Source organism: Canis aureus, chromosome 21 (assembly GCF_053574225.1).
Source record: "Canis aureus isolate CA01 chromosome 21, VMU_Caureus_v.1.0, whole genome shotgun sequence".
In the NCBI taxonomy this organism is placed as follows: Eukaryota; Metazoa; Chordata; class Mammalia; order Carnivora; family Canidae; genus Canis; species Canis aureus.
In genome coordinates this window covers 24575057-24584821 of record NC_135631.1, presented here as the reverse complement: position 1 = coordinate 24584821, position 9765 = coordinate 24575057, and the positions used below count along the sequence as shown (strand labels likewise).

Here is a 9765-nt window from a genome sequence, read left to right as displayed (position 1 = left end):
GTTAGATTCAAGCATCTTGGTCAAAGTTCACCTACCAACTTGGTGTCACATGTCTTCATTTCTTGCCAGTTGCGGAACATGCGCTAGCACAACAGGTGACTGTCTAATGCAACGTGCGGCCAACTAGAATTCAAGTAAAAGAAAATCCTAAAAAAAAAAAAAGAAAAGAAAAGAAAAAAGAAAGAAAGAAAGAAAAAAAAAGAAAAATAAAATCCTTTGCCATCCCCACATCCTTTTCACATGACCTGCTGTCAACAGTTCTCTGCGAAGACGCTCAGGCTTCAGGGACACCAGGAGCTCATGAAAACAGATGGCTCAGTCTATCCCAGAGTTGCTGGGTTAGTAGGTCTGGGCTGGTACCCGAGGATGTGCATCTCCAAAGTTCCTAGGTAATGCTGACACTCTTGTTCTAAGAGCTAATATGAATTAGAAATTTAAAAAAAAAAAAAATCTCCTGGAGGTAAAGAAATTGGAAAAAGGCCTTCCCCCACCCCTTGTGTTCCTGGAGATTTTACCTTTAAAAACTAGTCACTGTAGGCTCTTCCTCTGCTTCTTTGAAATATATGTAAATCTTTTTAAAAGCTAAGCAAGGTTCTTGCCAATTTTGCCATCCAGAAATGTTTCCTCAAGGACCAAGGAGTCATTTCTTTGAAATGTAATCACTGGGTGGCTCGGCAGTTGGGCTTCTGTCTGCCTTCGGCTCAGGGGGTGACCAGGTCCAGGGATCCAGTCCCAGGTGGGGCTCCCTGCAGGGAGCCTGCTTCTCCCCCTGCCTGTGTCTCTGCCTCTCTCTGTGTGTCTCATGAATGGATAGAATCTTTAAAAATAATAATAATAAATGAATTGTAATCATCAAGAACAATAGGTTTCCTGGAAGGGTAAGAGCTTAACTTCCTAGATCCATATTACAAACCTACCTCCCATTCATAAAGATATTAGAAATCTGCTTTTCCTTTGAATGAAGACGCCTAGCAAGCACGGATGGCCACGCCACTTATCAGGTGACCTTGGGATGAAGTGCATGTGGCCCATAGTACTGTCCTGTCCTCCTACTTGAGGACCAGATATCATTTATCATGAGAACATGTATGTCAGGGCTGCATCTGCGCGGCTATATTGGAGAGTGAGTTTTCTTTCCATCTTCGTAATATCTTAGCAGATTGCCTGTGACTCACACCCCATTCTAGTTTAATACTTAATTAAAAAAGAAAACTCTATTTCTTTCTCTTTTATCTTTGTGGAGAGATTTCAGGGCTGCCAGGAAGGTTTGTTTCTCTGTGTGTGTGTGTGTGTGTGTGTGTGTGTGTGTGTGTTTTAAACACTCCAAACCCTCTCTATTGAATACTTACCATGTTTGTGATTTTTAAAATATTTTAACATTATATCACAGAATTAATATAAAAATTAAATACATCCCAATGCTGTTTAGTTGTCTTAGACTAACAAACAAATAAGAATCAAAGATCAAGAAGGACGGATAGGACGCCTGGGTTGGCTCAGCGGTTGAGTGTCCGTTGGCCTTTGGCTCAGGGCATGATCCCGGGATCCGGGATCCAGGATCAAGTCCTGCATCGGGCTCCCTGCATGGAGCCTGCTTCTCCCTCTGCCTGTGTCTCTGCCTCTCTCTCTTTGTCTCTCATGAATAAATAAATAAAATCTTAAAAAATAAAAAAGAATGATGGATAATTCTGGGATACTCTGGATAATCTTCAACACAGACTGATTATTACAGACCTTGGTGTCTCCATCAGAAAAATGAGGATTCTGTAACTTGTATTAATCAACTACAGGTTTTAGAAGATGTCTAAACGTCTTCTCGAGATGTCCTAAAGTACAGTAAATATGTGCCTTAATCACACACAAACTATAGATGGGCCCTCCTGTCTATAAAGCTTTTCTTCTTTTGAAACTATGGCTATTCTGTTAAAGGAAGAACAAAACAAAACAAAAAAACCACTGCAGGAATTATCCAGTGATCTACAAGTAGTCAAGATACAAAAAGTAAAGAAATGGGTCACTTTGACATTAGTATAAGCCACCACCCTCCCTCATCCCATTATCTATGTATTTTTATCAGCGAAATATTCAGAGATTTGCTCATTAGGAGTATTCAGGTTTTTAAAAATTACATAACGTATTTTAAATCCTAGAAATACTTTATTTAACATTCAAGGCATGTCACAGCGATGAATAATGGCCTCATAACAAAGATCAATAATACTTTCCATCACATTAAACCTTTTATCAACCCTAAATTCAAACATGGCCATGCTAAGATAACTATGAGCGAAAGGAACAATGGGCTATCCGGTACCTAAATCCCTACATTAAAAGTCATGGAGGGGCACCCGGGTGGCTCAGTCAGTTAAGTGTCCAACTCTTGATTTGGGCCCAGGTCATGACCTCAGGATCGTGAGATTGAGCCCGGTATGGGGCTCCATGCTGAGCATGGTGTCTGTTTAAGATTTTCTCTCTCCCTCTCCCCGCCCTCCGACCCTCCCAACTGCCCACCTGCTCAAGCAGGCTCTCTCTCAAAAAAAGAAAAAGTCATGGATATGCTATTTGACTTAAACATCATACAGACTTTACAAGGTATATTCTGTTATTTACTGAAATCGAGATTAACTTTAGCAATGTAGGATCTGCCCTAATCACACAAAAAAACCCAAATTTCTAAAATCCTAAGGCCTGAACAATAAGGGCCATAGATTTGAACATAGGGAAGAAAAAAAGAGAGGCAAGCCAAGAAACAGACTCTTAACTATAGAGAACAAACTGAGGGTGACCTGGGGGTGGGGGTGGGGGGTGGGGGCGGGGGCGGCACGTGCTTAAACAGGTGCTGGGGATTAAGGAGGGCGCTTGTCCTGATGAGCACTGAAGGTTGTACGGCAGTGATGAATCACGGGGCCCCTGGAGGGCTCAGCGGTTGAGCGTCTGCCTTCGGCCCAGGTCCTGATCCCAGGATCCTGGGATCGAGTCCCACATGGGCTCCCTATGGGGAGCCTGCTTCTCCCTCTGCCTGTGTCTCTGCCTCTCTCTCTGTGTGTCTCGCATGAATAAATACATAAAATCTTAAAAAAAAAAAAAAAAAGGAAGTGATGAATCACCAAATTCTATACCTGAAACTGATATTATACTGTATGTTAACTAACTGGAATTTAAATAAAAACTTGAAAATACAAGTAAAATAAAAAGACCACAGATTTGGAATCAAACATCTGATTTTTTTAAAAAGAGTTTATTTATTCGGGGGATTCCTGAGTGGCTCAGCAGTTTAGCACTGCCTTTGGCCCAGGGCGTGATCCTGGAGACCCAGGATCGAGTCCCACGTCGGGCTCCCTGCAGGGAGCCTGCTTCTCCCCCTGCCTGTGTCTCTGCCTCTCTCTCATGAATAAATAAATAAAATATTTTTAAAAATTAAAATTTAAATTAAAAAAAAGAGTTTATTTATTCATTCATGAGAGACACAGAAAGAGGCAGAGACACAGGCAGGGGGAGAAGCAGGCCCCCTGCAGGGAGCCCCACATGGGACTCGATCCCGGGACCCCAGGACCACACCCCGGGCTGAAGGCAGATGCCAAATGGCTAAGCCACCCAGGGATCCCCCAGATCTGATTTTAAAGGCAGGATTAACCATTAACCTACAGTGGGAAAACAGTGGGAACTTGGTCAGGACCCCCGTCCCCCCACTGCAGAGTCTCCTCAGGCGAAAGTGAGTTAAAATCAGAGGCGATGCCCCCCTCAGCAAAGAGCAGCCACTAGCGCTGCTGGACAATTGCTCCATCGGGCTGTGTCCTCCAAGGGCACCGGGGGTCTTGGCTTCACGGTCACCTGCGGTCTCCGTTTACAACCTTGGTCATTTGCTGTTGGACAGAAAGAAAACAGAAGTCGCCAAAACACTCTCACAGATGCTCGTGGAATCCAAAGCCAGTAAAACTCAGCCCAGCTCCCAGATAAGGAACGAGTGCTTTGGTTTGGCCCTTTGGGAAATCCGAATTCTGGATCCACCACGCAGCCGAAAACAAAAGAAAAACTCAACTGCAGCTCACGCCTAGCAGAGAGACTTAGTGCTTTCTACCCAATGTATCGTTCTCCGGTCCAAACCAGCATCACGATAGCAGGTTTCAAATTAATGAAAAGACATTCCTTTCCATCCAAGGTACAATCAAGGCAATTTACTTCCAAACATAATCAAGAAATTACGTAAAGGAAGATTAACCATATGAGGAACTTTTCCATGTGTGAAGTTAATTGATTTTCATACATATATATATATATATGTATGTATATATATATATATATATTTTTTAATGTTTCCAATAACAATTCTGAGAGACTGGGTTTTCTAAAATATCTCAACTCAACTCTATCTCAAAGGGCACTTCTTCAACGGAGATCACACTTGGCCCCCAAAAGAGCTCACAGGCTCCGGGGGACACTGGGATGCTCAGTGAGTTTGTCACAGGCTGGAGCGGCTGCAGTCGGGGGCCCCGGGGCTCGTGGTCAGGATCCCCTCCCAATCCGTCAAGAGGGGCAGGAGGATCGATGACCACACACGCTCCCGGGCAGCTCGGAGCCGTGGAGCTGAACAGCCCAGTGGGGCGACACCCTTGGCAGCTCTTAGAACAAAGAGCAGCGACGGGGAGACTGCTGGCCGTGTCGGTTCCCCTCTGAGTCTCCGGGGCAGAAAACAACCAGACACCTGTTCACCTGCTATAAGCCGGAGGATGGGTGCCCTCCCCCGAGAGCCACTAAGAGCCTTTTGTAGACGACAGACACACTGCCATTGCAGTAGGGACTCACAAAGGGTTCCCTGGCCCCAAATCTCTAGCTAGCGTGTCCATGGCTCCAGAGTCACCCCAGCGAACCCCCGTCTTGCACAATGTGGCAGGATGGCAACACTATGGTGCCGTGGGCGGGCATCGTGCGCGCTTGCTTGCCCAGTATCTTCCCAGTTAGGATCCTTTCTATCGGAGCCTTCCCCGCACCTCCATGGAGTCTGTGTATTGGATGATCTTGCCAATCAAACTAAGAGCATTTATTAACAATCCTTTGTTCCCTATTGGGTTTTATTATTATTAATAAAGGACAGAGGAAACCAACATCACTGCAGGGAGTTGATCTAACCCCCAACCAAAGTCTCGAAAGAGTGGGTCAGGGCCCAACCTCCAGAGCCAGAGCCCCTGGGTTAGGATCCCAGCTGTGCCACTTGCCAGCTGTGTGACTTTGGGCAAGCTGCACAACCTCTCTGTGCCTCGATTTTCTCATCTGTAAGCTGCTAGTAATAATAGCACCAGCCTATTAAAGTTATTCGACTAAGTGTGTTAACATAAAGGACTCGTAACACTAAAATATAGTGAATGCTAATGTGTGCTGGCTCTAATTTTTTTTTTTAACAACTTTATTTCTAGAACTATCTCCAGGAAATATTCCTAGAAACTCGTGTTCCTGGGTGTTTGGTCCTAAGTGAAGGGCTTTCCATAACGGCCTTTTAAAAATTCAGCTTGGGGCGCGAGGGTGGCACAGTGGGTTAGGTGTCAGACCCTCGATTTTGGCTCAGGGTCGTGAGATCAGGGTTGTGAGATCAAGCCCAGTCTCAAATACATCCTAAAAAAAAATATTTTTTTAAATAGAAATTCACCTTGTTCTCATGTGCCTCTCACCACTGTAACTAATTATAGCTTTAGGAACTCTAGGTCTTTTAAAATAACCATTTCTTCATTCATGAGGATGAAGAAATGGGTACATCCTTCATTACTAGGATGTACCCAATGTACCCATTGTTTCTATTTCCCGTTTCATTTGAGATGATCTCTTGTGGGATAGAAGACAAGCCGTTGGAAGGGGGGGCAGTCATCAAACGGCAGGAGAAGTCCGTTGGTTCTCTCAGTTTTCTGGGGGAAATGGGCCAAAATGCCCTAACTGGTAACCTATGTTACTAGGCCCAGAGGCAATGAAGTTTCCAGCGATCTTGGCATCAAGCAAGACCTCGGCCAATGGCAGGGGCGCGGTGTTCTGAGTGCTGAAATGGGTAACGACCCAGTGGGGGAGACCCGGGGCCACACAGGCCCCATACCAGCCGCCCCCGGGCCACCAGCGCTCGGGGACAGACTCGGTGCAGACACCCCCTGCCCCCATCAGCTTGCAATACGGGCTCTCTAATCTTTCTTATTTTTTTTTTTTTTTCCTGGCTCTGTATTCTTAAGAAGCCACCCCGTGGCTTGATCTCCTCATTGGTAAAATAGAACACCCGTACCTACTTTATAGGGTTTTGTAAGGATTAAAGAAGTAAATGTACAGAAAACTCCTAAAACAGTGCCCAGATTGTTACAGAATCTAACGATTACGTTTCTTTAAAAAAAAAAAAAATACAGGTTCCTAGGCTTCTCCCCAATTCTAGTGAATCTGAATCTGCAAATCTCCGCCTGGGTGATTCTGACATGGAGCAACCTTGGGAACTGCGCATTGGCAACTTGATTATTATTTTATTTTATTTATTTTATTTTATTTTATTTTATTTTATTTTATTTTATTTTATTTTATTTTTTGATTATTATTTTAAATGAAAACATCATCGGGTCCTCCCATTTCAAGCACCTCCAAGTGGGTCAAAAGTCACCCATTTCCAGCTGTAAGAGACAACAAGCCATGGGAATGGGGTGGGCAGCACAGAGACGGCAGTAACACACCGTGCTGCGTGTTTGAAAGTCGCCAAGAAGTTCTCATCAGGAGCAAACACTTGCACCTCTGGGTGGTGATGGATGTTTACCAGGCTCACCGCGGCGCTCACCTCACAATATCTACAAATATCAAATCATTATGTCATACACCCGAAACTAACGATATATGTCAATTATACCGCAATTAAAAAAAAAAAGAAATGAGGCCTTTACAGGAAGAAGGGGAAAAAATATCTCCAAATGACCCAGAAACAGAAATATGAGACCATTTGGGGGATCCAGACCAGAAGTTCTAAATGGGGGCCAACTTTGCCCATTCCTCCCCCCCCCCCGAAGACCAGGGTCCTCCTGCCAGTTTCCGGAGGAGTTTCTGCCCCTCGTAAATGGGAGGGCAGCTCCACGGGCTCCCAGTGGGCAGAAGCCAGAGGTGCTGCTAAACATCCCGCAATGCGCAACACGGCCCCAAAACGTCGGCAGAGCGAAGATTTGAGAAACCCTGATCTGAAGCAATGCTTCTCAAACCTTCCTGTATATACAAATTACCTGGAGATCTCATTCATTCAGGTACGTATTTTGACTCTGGAGATTTAGGGTGAGGCTTTAAGGGAGTCTGCTTTTCTAACAAGCATCGCCAGACACCTGGTTGGAATCATCTCAAACTCCACCCCGGACCTGTTGGCCTGCATCTCTACCGTGACAGTGTCTCTGGGGGGACAAGAGAGTTTGAGAGAGGCATTGCTCTAAAAAAAAAAAAAAAAAAAAAAATCCAAACAGATTCATAGTAATCCGTAAAAGAGAAAGCGATTTTTTGGACATAGTGACAAAGAGTGAGACCGGACCTTAGTGTCTAGGCAGTTTCTCTGTCATTTAAATACGATGGAAAACGGTAGGCATTTCTGAGTCCCTGTGTTGGCTTATTCAGGCATTCAGAGGAGTCCAAGCCCCCCAGATTGTTGGGGTGTCCTGGAAAAACCAAAAGGGGAGGGAAGGAGAGAGAGAGAGATGCAGGGAAGGGAAAAAAGGGGAAAAAAGAAAGAAGGGAGGAAGGAGAAAATAAAGGAGAGAAAGAGGGAGGAAAAGAAAGAGAAGGAGGAAAGGTAGGGATAGAGGGAGGAAGAAAGAAAGGAGGAAGGAAAAAAAAACGAAACCTCAGGGTTTGGGAGATGCCCCACTCAAGGTTAAACAAGAAAGTTTCCTTTACTGCAGGACTTCTCAGAGCCTTTAACATCCTACGTGCCATTTGAAATTCAAAGGAGCACAGTTTTTTGTTTTTTCCTCTAGACTATCTCAAGGCCTTGAGGAGCCCCCCTTTGGAAATGCTGCTCCAAGGAAACCATTCCATCCACCTGAGCATGGAAAGGACCACGCTGCCATCTTCCTGGGCCCCCAACTCCCAGGGCCTTTATACCCCTCCGGAGGCAGAGAGGCCCCGTAATAAAGACAGCAGCCACCGTTTCGACCAAACGCGGACGGGACACTGCGCTCGACGCCGACGCGCGTCTTCTCAGGTCACACAGGCACCCTGCCGGGCAGGATCACACTCGGTTGGTGCCCCCAGAAGAATAAGCCCCGGGACACGGAGAAGAGCGCTCGATGTGGCAAGCCTGGTGCACCTGGTGCTCGGCCAGCTGCCGTCCATGGGCTGTCCCGAGGTGCAAGGTGCAAAGCCCACAGCCCCCAGCACCCCCCCCCCCCCCCGACTCCGATCCTGGCTGCAGACACCCGGCCTCCGTGGAGGCCCGGCCTCCTCTTCGCCAGCCGACGGCCTGGCCTCTGTCCCCCGTCAGCACCCAGTAACCCGTAGAGCCGGTGTGTGCTGTCGCCCTAGAGTAATGGGGGCCCCTCACCCCCTCTCCCCGCCAGGTGCAGCACCTGGTGCCCGCCAGCAACCCTCCCTCAACTCCTGGGCACTGAGGAGTAACAGCCCCACCGAGACGAGGAAGGCCCGGCCCGGGGGCACACTGTCCCCACCAGCCGAGCCCCAATTCTGCTCTTCCTGACCCCGAACCTGCCCAGCTCTCAGCCCCGAAGACCCTGGAGCGAACCGTCAAGCACTCAGAGAACCCCCTGGAAGTGGGTGAAGGGGGGCCCAGATAGGGGGTGCAGGCCGCTTGCTTCCCCGGAGAGGCACCGGGGGGCTTCCTAGGCGAGTGTTTCCAGCGACGGGGGTGCCAACCGAGGAGGGCCGCTGTGACACGCAGGGGCGCCGCTCAGCCCGGACACCCGGTCGGGACTCCGGTTCACGTCCAAACGGGGGGCGACAAATGGGCGCACAGGCTCCAGGCTCGGGGGTGCGGCCGGTGAGGCGAGCGCCCCGAATCCCACCCTGGGAGCCACCCGGCTGGGTGGAGGCGGGCGAGGGCCCTGTCCTGCGCTTCGGGCCCGGCCTGCTTGTCCTCCGGACAGGGCCTGGGGGCGACAGGGGCCTCTCTGTGAGATGGACCACGCGGGCTCCCAGGGCCTTCCGGCTCCAAACTCCAGGTGTCTCTGCAACGGCAAAACCAACATCAAGCGGCCCCTTGGGCGGCCTGTCGCACGTGGAAGGCGACACCCACGAAGCTCGAGGCTTTCCCGCCCGTCGGATCCCAGCTCCCGCTCCCCCGGATCGTGGGCTTCCCGGGTTCCCGGGCGTCTCTGGGGTCTGCGTGTCGGGTACCCACGGGGGTCACATGCGCGACCAGAGCCCCGACTCCCCGTGGGCCACTCGCGACCGCGACGAGCCAGAGGAGGAAGGAGCAGAAGCAGCCCGACCTGCCCCAGACGCCTCCACCCGCCTGTCACGCGGCCACCGGTACTGGCCACTTGGAAACACGGGGACGCTGTCACGTGGCCTCAGCCAGTGCTTCTTCAACGTATGGGGGGGGCGGGGGGGCATTAGTTTGCCTGTTTAATTTCCCATCCAGCTCAGACGGGCGCTTTATAAAATAGAATAAAAGCAAATCACTGAAGAAAAACAAAAATGAGGTGCAGCCCGGGCGTCACAGCCGCTCCAGATCGTGGGAAAGCTGCTCCACGTGGACTGTCCGTCCCCACGTATGGCTTGGCGTGCAGCGGGCGGCTCGCAGCCCCGCGGGGGGCACGGCCC

The 9765-nt window shown here is 48.8% G+C and overlaps 1 long non-coding RNA gene across 1 annotated transcript; it reads right to left on the bottom strand.

Annotated features, from left to right (window-relative positions):
- Positions 1-3163: 3163 nt before the first annotated feature.
- On the bottom strand, positions 3164-9399 carry LOC144293437 (uncharacterized). Its single transcript, XR_013360669.1, has 3 exons — positions 7520-9399; positions 6690-7418; positions 3164-3863 (listed from the first exon to the last, which is right to left on the bottom strand). It is a non-coding gene; the product is annotated as an uncharacterized LOC144293437 (long non-coding RNA).
- Between the last annotated feature and the right edge of the window lie 366 nt (positions 9400-9765).